The sequence below is a fragment of the Triticum aestivum genome, chromosome 2D (assembly GCF_018294505.1).
Source record: "Triticum aestivum cultivar Chinese Spring chromosome 2D, IWGSC CS RefSeq v2.1, whole genome shotgun sequence".
Classification (NCBI taxonomy): domain Eukaryota; kingdom Viridiplantae; phylum Streptophyta; class Magnoliopsida; order Poales; family Poaceae; genus Triticum; species Triticum aestivum.
Genome location: NC_057799.1, coordinates 99,986,668 through 99,997,243, shown reverse-complemented (window position 1 = coordinate 99,997,243; position 10,576 = coordinate 99,986,668).

The window sequence follows — 10,576 nt, the reverse complement described above, 5'->3', positions numbered from 1 at the left end:
CTCCAAAAAAAAAAACAAAGAGAAACCATCTAAAAATAGAGAAGAACAAAAAACCCATAGAAAACTTATAGAGACAAAGAAAACAGAAAAAGAACGAAGAAAACCATAGCGCAGCCAACGATGAAGCGAGCCAGCGCAGACGAAGAAAATGCTAAGAATAGGCCGGTCCAGTTGTATAAGTGTAGTATAAGTCCATGAATAAGATTCAGGCGACGAGAGGTATGATGTCTACTATACAACTTTATTTTTTATAGACTTTATTGGGGGAGGTGTAGGATGAAGATGGTCTCTTTGAAACAACCCTAAAATCAAATACAAGAAATCTAACACACCCAATACAATGATAAATTGTATAGGTGCACTAGTTCGGTGAAGAAATGGTGATATAAGTGTAGTATGAATAGTGGATATAGGTTCTTATTATCTGAAATAATAAAAACAATAAGTAGCAAGTAATAAAAGTGAGCACAAACAGTGTTGTGATGATTGAAAACAAGGCCTAGAGTTCATACTTTCATTAGTGCAATCTCTCAGGAGTGGTAATATAATTGACTCATATAACCATCTTTCAACGTGCGACAAAGAATCACTCCAAAATTCTTATTAATAGGGAGAACATAAGATGAAATTTTTGCATGTAGCGAACCACCTCAAAGTTATCTTTTCGATCAATCTATTGAGCCATCTCTGTAAGTGTCACAAACAGCCCAACAGTTTGTACTAAAATAACACCATATGATACGCATCAATCAATTCTAATGTCACTTAGATACTCCAATGTCACCACAAGTATCCGTGAGTCAATTATTCGATATGTATCAAACAATTTTAGATTCATAATATCAAAACAACGCAAAGAACTTGAAAGAGTACCCAATGTTTGTATGGGAGAAAGTAAGATGAAAACGTGTATCAACCTATGTGCCTAGATTACCCTAATGTCACCTCGACAAACCGCAAGTTGATTACCAAAACATACATGAAGTGACTCACTAGAATACCACATTTTTCACCATGGTGAAAGGATCGAGAAGAGGGGTCTAGAGGAGGAGGGGGGGGGGGGGTTGATTAGACCATCAACAAGCAAAAGTGGCAATTTTTAAGTTCTTCAAGTTGAGATGAAGTATTAGCACAAGTTTAAGCATTCACAATACATTTCAAGCAAGCATGGCAAGAGTATAAGCAGCGGAAAGAGTAAAGCATGCTAATTGCAAGAAAGTAAGGGGATGAGATTGGAGTGTGCAAACGCAATGTAGATACGAAGATTTTTGGCGTGGTTCCGATAGGTGGTGCTATTGTACATCCACGTTGATGGAGACTTCAACCCACGAAGGGTAACGGTTGCGTGAGTCCATGGAGGGCTCCACCCATGAAGGGTTCACGAAGAAGCAACCTTGTCTATCCCTCCATGGCCATTGCCCACGAAGGACTTGCCTCACTCGGGTAGATCTTCACGAAATAGGCGATCTCACTACAAGGATCCGGGTCTATTGCAACAAAATCGTTTGTTGCAATACATGCTGTTTCGTGGCGATAAGTACGTATTGCCACGAAACGACATTCGTTGGCGGCCGTTGCGACTGGACACATGGTAATAGGTTATTACCACGAAAAAGCAATTGTGGCAATAAAGTGTGCTATTGCAACATCCATGCGGGATGTTGGCACATGTTTTCCCGTGGCAACACTCACCTGATACCACAATTTATTTGTGGAGATAGCTTTAATACAACATGTAACAAATTGTGGATACTGATATCTCGTAGCGATAGACATTTGTGGCAACAACCTATGCCAACGACGGCCATTTCGTGGCGCATTACTCTTCCGTGGCAATAGTCAATTGTGGCAACAAACTATGGCAACAATCCTTGTTTTCGTGGCATTAGGCATGTTGCCACGACCCACTATACTTGTGGCAATAAACTATGGCAACAATACTTATTTTCGTGGCATTAGGCATGTTGCTACGACCCATTGCGCTTGTGGCATTAACTTATGGCAACAAATATTCCAATCGTCGTAACAGGAAATTGCAACATACTTGTTTTGATGGTGATAAATAGGTATCACAACAAGTGATATCTTTGTAGCGAGAAATTATTGCGACAATTTAAACTTTCGTGGCAATACTCTATTTCAACAAACTTACTTTGGTGGCGCCAAACTGTTATCACATCGTGAAATTTTTTGTGGCGCCAAGCTATTACAACAATATAAAGTGCTCCGTTGCAACATCCTAGTGCAACAAAACAGATAGGCGTAGCAACTAAGATATGACGCAACACTACATTTTTAGTGGTGCTAGTATATGGCAACCAAAAGTGGGTTGTGGTAATAGTCTGTTGCAACTGTAAAAAAATACAGGCGATTACAATATTCAAAACCATACATATAATATGTAGATTCATAAAATTCATAATTCTCATAGAAAATATCCATCAAATGAAACTCAAATGTAATTTAGCCATCCTAATTAACTTCGAAGACTAAACTGCCCGTGATCTAGTGTCCAGTCCAGCTAGTTCTTTGGTTCCTGCAATCAAGAAATAAAAAAAGTTCTAGTTAATGAGTCGAACATAAGATACGCCATACAATTATTCCGGCCCCATTGGCTAATACTGTGTCAGGAAGCATGTAACTAAGGGATCAGAACAACTATACAAGTGTAAATGTCTAAGGCATAACCACAAGTACATCTACTAAAAGCTTATTTTTTTGAGAAAAAAACATTGCTTTTAATTTAACGGTGCTAGGTTGAATCACCCAAAGCACTGGCAGCCACAAAGGCTGGTACATCGACCTCCCATTCCAAATACTGGTTAGATTCTAACATCCTACCAAGACTACCAAGCTCATGAGCAACAGAGTTTGCCAAGCGACGACATACATTAATTTCATAATAAGAAAACCATAATTTGAGCGGGTACTTGGTATCCTCAATAACAGCAGCATAGGCCAACGAGTCCACCTTATTGATATTAAGTGCTTCCATCAGGAGTTGCGAGTCCGTTTAAAAAACGACCCTCACGACCCCCATATTAGCGCCAATAGATACTGCATGGGACATTGTAGTGGACTCATCAGCGAAGGCATCACGCGCATGCTCATGACATCCTGCTCGTGCATACAAAATGGTGCCATCGTCCGATCGTACATCTACTAAAAGCTTCTGTTATTGATTCAAGTTATGACTAGATGTATAGTTTCAGTTAAGTTCATGTCCCTAGCTAGCACATATTCGTTTTATCTTTAAGTTGTGACTCGATGCAGCAACAACACATGGTAAAAGAGAAGAAGAAACTAGCTAATTCTTAAGACCAATGACGTACAAAATGCAGGTGAATATGAAGAGAAAGCAAGGTTGTGACTTACCATTGCTTTAAACATTCGAGATTGCCTTGCTGCAGCTTGTATGAGCGCATTTGAAGAAATAGCAGTTGGCCTTGAACCTAGAGTCTTATTAGGACTAGATCTCTGTAAAGGAATATTTTGCAAGTTTGGATTACTATTTTCTTTGTCAACCCTCTTCGTAGGCACCTGTAATAGAAGTGCACTTTTAGCAATGCAAGTAAGCAACATAAATCTTACAAGGTCGGAAGCATATGACTGTAATCAACTGTTGGGTTCCCAACTGTTTGATCAATTCTACAAACTTTGCCATCATGTCTTTTTCAAATTCCAGTCTTGATGTTCGCTCCTCTTGCAACAATCTTTCCCTTTCAGCACGCTCTTCTTTTAACCTCTCCTCAAGTTATTCTCTCTCAGCACGCTCCAAGTTAATCCTCTCTTGTGTGTTAGCACGTTCAGCTTGTAGTTGATCTAAGTCGTTGACCTGCTGGCTGAGCTGAGAGTTTTGCTCCTGGGTGGCTGCTGTAGCACGAGCTTGCTCTTCAATCTGGATACGGAACCTTTCAGAACCAGTTGAAGTTTTGGCCATGTATCCGTACCCACGAGGCTGCGATGACTTGCATTCCAGAGTGTCTTTGCAAGCGGTCTGGAAAATATTGTTTTTCTGCTCACTTGAAAGTGGACCTTTAGTTTCAGTTTCTTTGTTTTTAACCTCTTGAAGTGCTTTGTCCAAAAAACGAAAGGAACAATTATAGGTGCGGAATCAATATTGACACTATAAAAGATGAAACAAGAATGACACGGTCCAACGCATAATTGCATCTGATGATGAAACATGCCAAATGCACATCATTGACTAACTATAGAATAACCAAAAGTCAGTGTACTCACGTAAACTTTCTGGGAATCTGTGTTAGACCATGTTCCATCGTTTGTGTGGGTGAGTTCCCACAGAGCAATACAATCTGGCTCTTCTCCAGTTTCCAAGTTTCTCTGCAAGTAATATAACAATGAGATGCTTGAAACATGACACCATATTTAGCAGCGAGGCATACATATTTGGTTGGACTCATACCTTCTCAAAACTAACTTGCGAGTAAGATTTTGATCCGATTATGTGTTTTCTCTTCTGTTTCTTACGGTTATCGGTGTTCTTTTGGCTGCGTTCCTATCAATTCATTGAAACCATATATAACTAGTGAGACTAGCCATTTCATCTTAACACATAATAGACAAACCGTGATCTTAGAGATAACCTGAAATTTTGAATCAGTGCCAAGTACTCAATCATCCATTCCCACTCTTCTGGTTGTAAATCTTCCGGCAGATTAGCCAATCTAGCTGCATCTATTTTGTATGCCTTGTAAGTGGAGCTTAGAGTTGATCGCCAGCCTCTATATCTCTCTTTCACAATTTTGAGAACTTTTTCTTCTGTTTCTGGTGTATCTTCCAGGTCCCATCTGTCCTGTAAAGCATACAACAAATAAATATACATAAGCAGTGCATTATCAATGGTAAAATAAGATAACACATGTCAAAAAGGTTGTACGCACTATCATATCTGCAACAATGAGTCGATGAATGGTAGGGTGAATGTTCGACCACGTCCTCACTCCAATGAGTGGTAACTTTCTTTTCATTATGACTACCACGTCATCCTTGAACGAACGATAGTTCATTCCTACTGTACCACCCAATTTTTCAGAGAATGTAATATTTAGCTTTGAAGATCCATTGGCAAAACGCTTCTTAGATGCTTTAAAACCCTTTAGAACACCTCGCCCTTTCTTCTTCTGTCCACCAGCTTCTACAGCCCAAATCATACAAGAAAAATTGTATTACTCGGTATTAGATTGTAAGAAATGATGACACAAATGTAAACGAAAGCAAGTACCATCCTGTAGTAGCGCACAGTTGCGGCGAGCATGGGATGGCCATTCAGCAAGGGAACACATGTCATTAGCAGACACTGGAGTGTCAGATTGTTCTGCAGTTCCTGTAAAAGATTTAGTAGTCTTGAAGGTTTAGCTATTTAACCCACATCAAGATTTTATGCATTATACAAATGCTAAACAATTTACCAGATCTGGGTTGTCCACGTTGGTTTTTGTATGCCGTTATACTTTCCATCCGTGTTAAGAGAACAGAGCCTTTCTTCACTGCTCGCAAAAACAATCATGAGACTTAGCATTAACAAAGCATTGATGTTCTGCACCATTCAGATAGGTGATTATGAAGTAAGGATGTTGTGTACCAGGAGCATCCTTCGTAAAATTCATTGTACCCTTGTGTAGGTAAACCAGACATAAAATTTTGAGTCAATTTAAGAAGAAACGCAATACATTAAGCATGCATAAAATCAAATCAGTTTAACTCATATTAAAATTCGAGGCAGCTCAAACTGAATGAAGCTCAAGGTCAAGCTGTAGAACATGACTCATGCTCAGCTTGTAACGATGTCGAGTCGATCTCGAGCTAAATGAGATAGCAAAAAGTATAAATCTATGTTGATTATTTGATCGATTGTAAGTACAGCGGGATATTTCGCCCGAACTGCGAGTGTCGTGTTCCCCACAAGGGCTAGACGACGGCGACTATGCTCGGCTAAAGCTAGGTGACAGAATACAAATGATGATAGCAAGGAGATGTAAATCTAAACTAACTAAGATTGTTCCGGCAAATCGACGACAAGGAAAATGAAAAGAAGCAAAGGAAGGTTCAGATTATACTCTCTGCCTTTTTAGTAGTTTCATTTTGCTTGAGAAAGTAAAATACTAACACAGGCAAGCATTAAGGATAAGGGGCAGAAAGATTATAGTACATGGTTCACAAGCAGACATTTAAGATGATGTAGAGCAGCATTGAGTTCTATAACAATGGAACTCACTTGTACAAGAGATTCACAAATATGGAATACCACAGTTACTAGAATTAACCACAATCACGAATTTATATATATATGACTCACAATGTATGACAATACAAGTCTAATCGAAAATGATCATCCCAACAACTCACAATTTCACATATATTGCAGAAACTAATACGTAAAAAACACAAATTGGGTGTTCAGAACAGTACACAAGCTGACATACAGACACATAAAGAGCTAATACTGATATGAATGTAGTTGATCTTGCATCCACTAATAACTATCAGCAACTACACACACACGCACACATAGAAAGAGTGAGAGAAAGAGAAAGAAAGAGAGCAGCAGCAGTTTGGAAAAGAGCTTCAGCAGAGGATGTTTGAGAAGAAGAGCAGCAGTGTTGTGGATCTAAAGAGAAGCAGCAGCAGGTGGAAGAAGAAAGAGGTAGCAGGGAGCGTTGAGAGAAGAGAGGAGCAACAGTTTCGTGGGAGAAGAGCAGCAGCAAGAGGTGTAGGAGAGGAGGAACAGCAGCGGCAGTGAGCAGATTGTACAGCAGCGAGGCAGAGGAAAGGTAGAATACAGCGGCTAGATGGGATTAGATCAGGGAAGGAGAGTAGCGAGCAGCTGGGATACAACTGTTATGCTGCTCAATTGGTGGCTGAAGAGCTGTTTAAATGGAGCCTGGGAGTGTTCGAAAATAGCTAGTATGCAGCTTTGCTCAATTTCTCTGTTTAACACATAATTTTATATGGAATCTCCTTTTTTATTAACAGCACACATAAATACATATAATCACATCAAGCAAGAAAAAGAAAAATTAGGAAGAGAATGTGTGCTGCTCAGTGCTCACGACTCACCTTTGTGAGAAGGGCACTGAGCTTGCCCTCTTTCCGGTGACGAGGACGACCTTGCTACCAGTGGAGGTCAGTAGAGCAAGTGAAGGGTGTCCGCGAGTGTGCAACGCTCTGCACGCGCGTAAGCAAGCGTTCCTCCAAGTTGTGGTACCACCGATGTCCACTTTGCAAGATATGTGACTAAAATGCAACTTAGGTGCAAGTTGAGGTACCTAATGTGGTAATACCTCTATAAACTAGTACGCCCCTCTAATCAGATCCTAAGAAATAGTATGATAAATCAAGGGAAAAACCAGGAGCACTGTAGAGAATATTGTTGCAATATCCTGCTCCTTTTTGGCAACACTAGAGGATTGTGGCATTATGTTGTACGTATTACCATGCATGCTCAATTTGTCGTAATATGTAATAGTTATTGCAACGCAACGAAGATGAGGCAAAAGTCACCCTATTACAACCAATACATGCTTTGTTGCAATACGAAGCCATGTTTTTTGCAACAGTATCTATGACTAGCGCCACAAGTCAGAATTGTTGCAATATATGTCTAAATATAACCACAAAGATGTACTTTGTTGCAATACCTAGCCTTTATTGCAACAAGATGACACATTCACGCAACGGGACGGAACTGTTGCAATAGCACTATCATATTGCAACGTCGATGCAGCTTGTGGCAATATATGGCTTCTATTGCAACAAAACGAGCACTTAGCGCGTTGAAACAAAATTGTGGCAATATGTAGATCCTGTTACCACAAACTGGAATTTTGTGGTAATATAGCATTTTATTGCAACAAAATATAGTTGTAGCAATATTTGTTGTTGCAATAGACCGGAATCCTCGTAGTGTCTCCTTGCCCTTACAAACTTCTTGGTTCAACTCCACAATCTTGTCGGAGGCTCCCAAGCGACACCTAACCAATCTAGGAGACACCACTCTCCAAAAGGTAATAGATGGTGTGTTAATGATGAACTCCTTGCTCTTGTGCTTCAAATAATAGTCTCCCCAACACTCAACTCTCTCTCACATATTTGGCTATGGTGGAAAGATGAGATGATTTGAGTGGAAAGCAACTTGGGGAAGGCTAGAGATCGATATTCTTGTGGTTGTATTGGAATATCTTGGTCTCAACACATGAGTAGGTGGTTCTCTCTCAGAAAATGAGTAGTGGAAGTGTAGGCACGTTCTGATGGCTCTCTCACAAATGGCGAAGGGGGTGAAGGGGTATATATAGCCTCCACACAAAATCCAACGGTTACACACATTTGACCCAACTCGGTCAGACCGAATAGAAGAACTCGGTGAGACCGATTTAGTTCAAAATGTGAACGTTAGGAATCTCGGTGGGACCGATGAGATCAACTCGGTGGGACCGATGTGCTAGGGCTAGGGCAAAACTGAAGGAAATATGCCCTAGAGGCAATAATAAAGTTGTTATTTATATTTCCTTATATCATGATAAATGTTTATTATTCATGCTAGAATTGTATTAACCGGAAACTTAGTACATGTGTGAATACATAGACAAACAGAATGTCACTAGTATGCCTCTACTTGACTAGCTTGTTAATCAAAGATGGTTAAGTTTCCTAACCATAGACATGAGTTGTCATTTGATTAACGGGATCACATCATTAGAGAATTATGTGATTGACAAGACCCATCCGTTAGCTTAACACTATGATCTTTTAGTTTGTTGCTATTGCTTTCTTCATAACTTATACATGTTCCTATGACTATGAGATTATGCAACTCCCGAATACCGGAGGAACAGTTAGTGTGCTATCGAACGTCACAACGTAACTGGGTGATTATAAAGATGCTCTACAGGTGTCTCCGATGGTGTTTGTTGAGTTGGCATAGATCGAGATTAGGATTTGTCACTCCGATTGTCGGAGAGGTATCTCTGGGCCCTCTCGGTAATGCACATCACTATAAGCCTTGCAAGTAATGTGACTAATGAGTTAGTTGCGGGATGATGCATTACAGAACGAGTAAAGAGACTTGCTGGTAACGAGATTGAACTAGGTATTGAGATACCGACGATCGAATCTCGGGCAAGTAACATACCGATGACAAAGGGAACAACGTATGTTATTATGCGGTTTGACCAATAAAGATCTTCGTAGAATATGTGGGAGCCAATATGAACATCCAGTTTCCGCTATTGGTTATTGACCGGAGATGAGTCTCAGTCATGTCTACATAGTTCTCGAACCCGTAGCACTACAAAAAAATACACTTCCATGATGATACGTGTTTGTCACAGTAGGTCGCGTTTTCTGTCATGCATGTACATCCATGACAAATTTATGACAGAATCAAGATAGTCATACCTGTGCTGTCGTAGAAGTGTTCCATGACATTGCCAAAATTATCATCACAGAAGTGTCCACTTCCATGACGATAAATCGCACGTCACAGAAGTGCTTTCTTCAAGCGTGACCGACACGTGGCATCCACCGTAACGGAACGCCGTTAAGCTATCGGGTCGGGTTTTGGATCCGATAACCCATTAATAGCCCCGACCAATGGGGATTTTCCACGTGTAAAATCATCATTGGCTGGAGGAAACACGTGTCGGCTCATTGTTGGGACAGATGTCATCCACTCATTGGACGGAAGGCGCCTATGATACGTCGACACGTGGCACGGCCCAACAGAGGCCCATTCTTGTGAAAAGGCCGGCCCTTTGACTTGGTCAAAAGGTGGCGGGCCGGCCCATGGAAAGCCTGTTAATGGCCTGTTCGCATATAGCCCATTTATAGCCCGCTAACCCAAGGCCCGTTACGCCCTATCCGAATTAGGCCTAGTAGCGTCATCTGGGCCATCCAATATGATTCCAGCCCGTTTTCACTTCTAGCGCATGTATGGCCCATGACGTATTTCGGCCCATATGAGGCCCTATGTAACTCTTGGCCTATTAACGGCCCGTGGTGAAACTGGCCCGTAATGAACAGTGTATCACTTTACACCCATTAACGACCTGTGGTGAAACTGGCCCGTAATGAATAGTGTATCACTTTATACCCATTAATGGCCCGTTATTCCGTTGGGCCGTTTCCAGCCCATGTTATCTTTCGGCCTTCTCAGAGCCCATTTATTCTTGGGCTCATTTCCAGCATTCGTTTACTTACGGCCCGTTACTATCATTTTCTGCTTGTGGGCCAAATTCAGCCCGTGGTTACAGTCGGCCCATTTGTGGTCCGTTAATACGTTGGCCCGTTTTCATAGCGTCATCAAATACGGCCTATTAACGATGGCCCGTTATGGTCGGCCCATGAACGGACGATTCCAACTCTAGCCCGTTTACGGCCATAATGCGGCCTGTTATTGGCCCATGTTTGGCCAATTGATCATACGGCCCGTATAAGGCCCATTGATGATACAGCCCGTAGAAGGCCCATTGTTTCTACGGCCCATAGAAGGCCCATTGTTTCTACGGCCCGTAGAAGGCCCACTGTTTCTACGGCCCGTAGAAGGCCCACTGTTTCT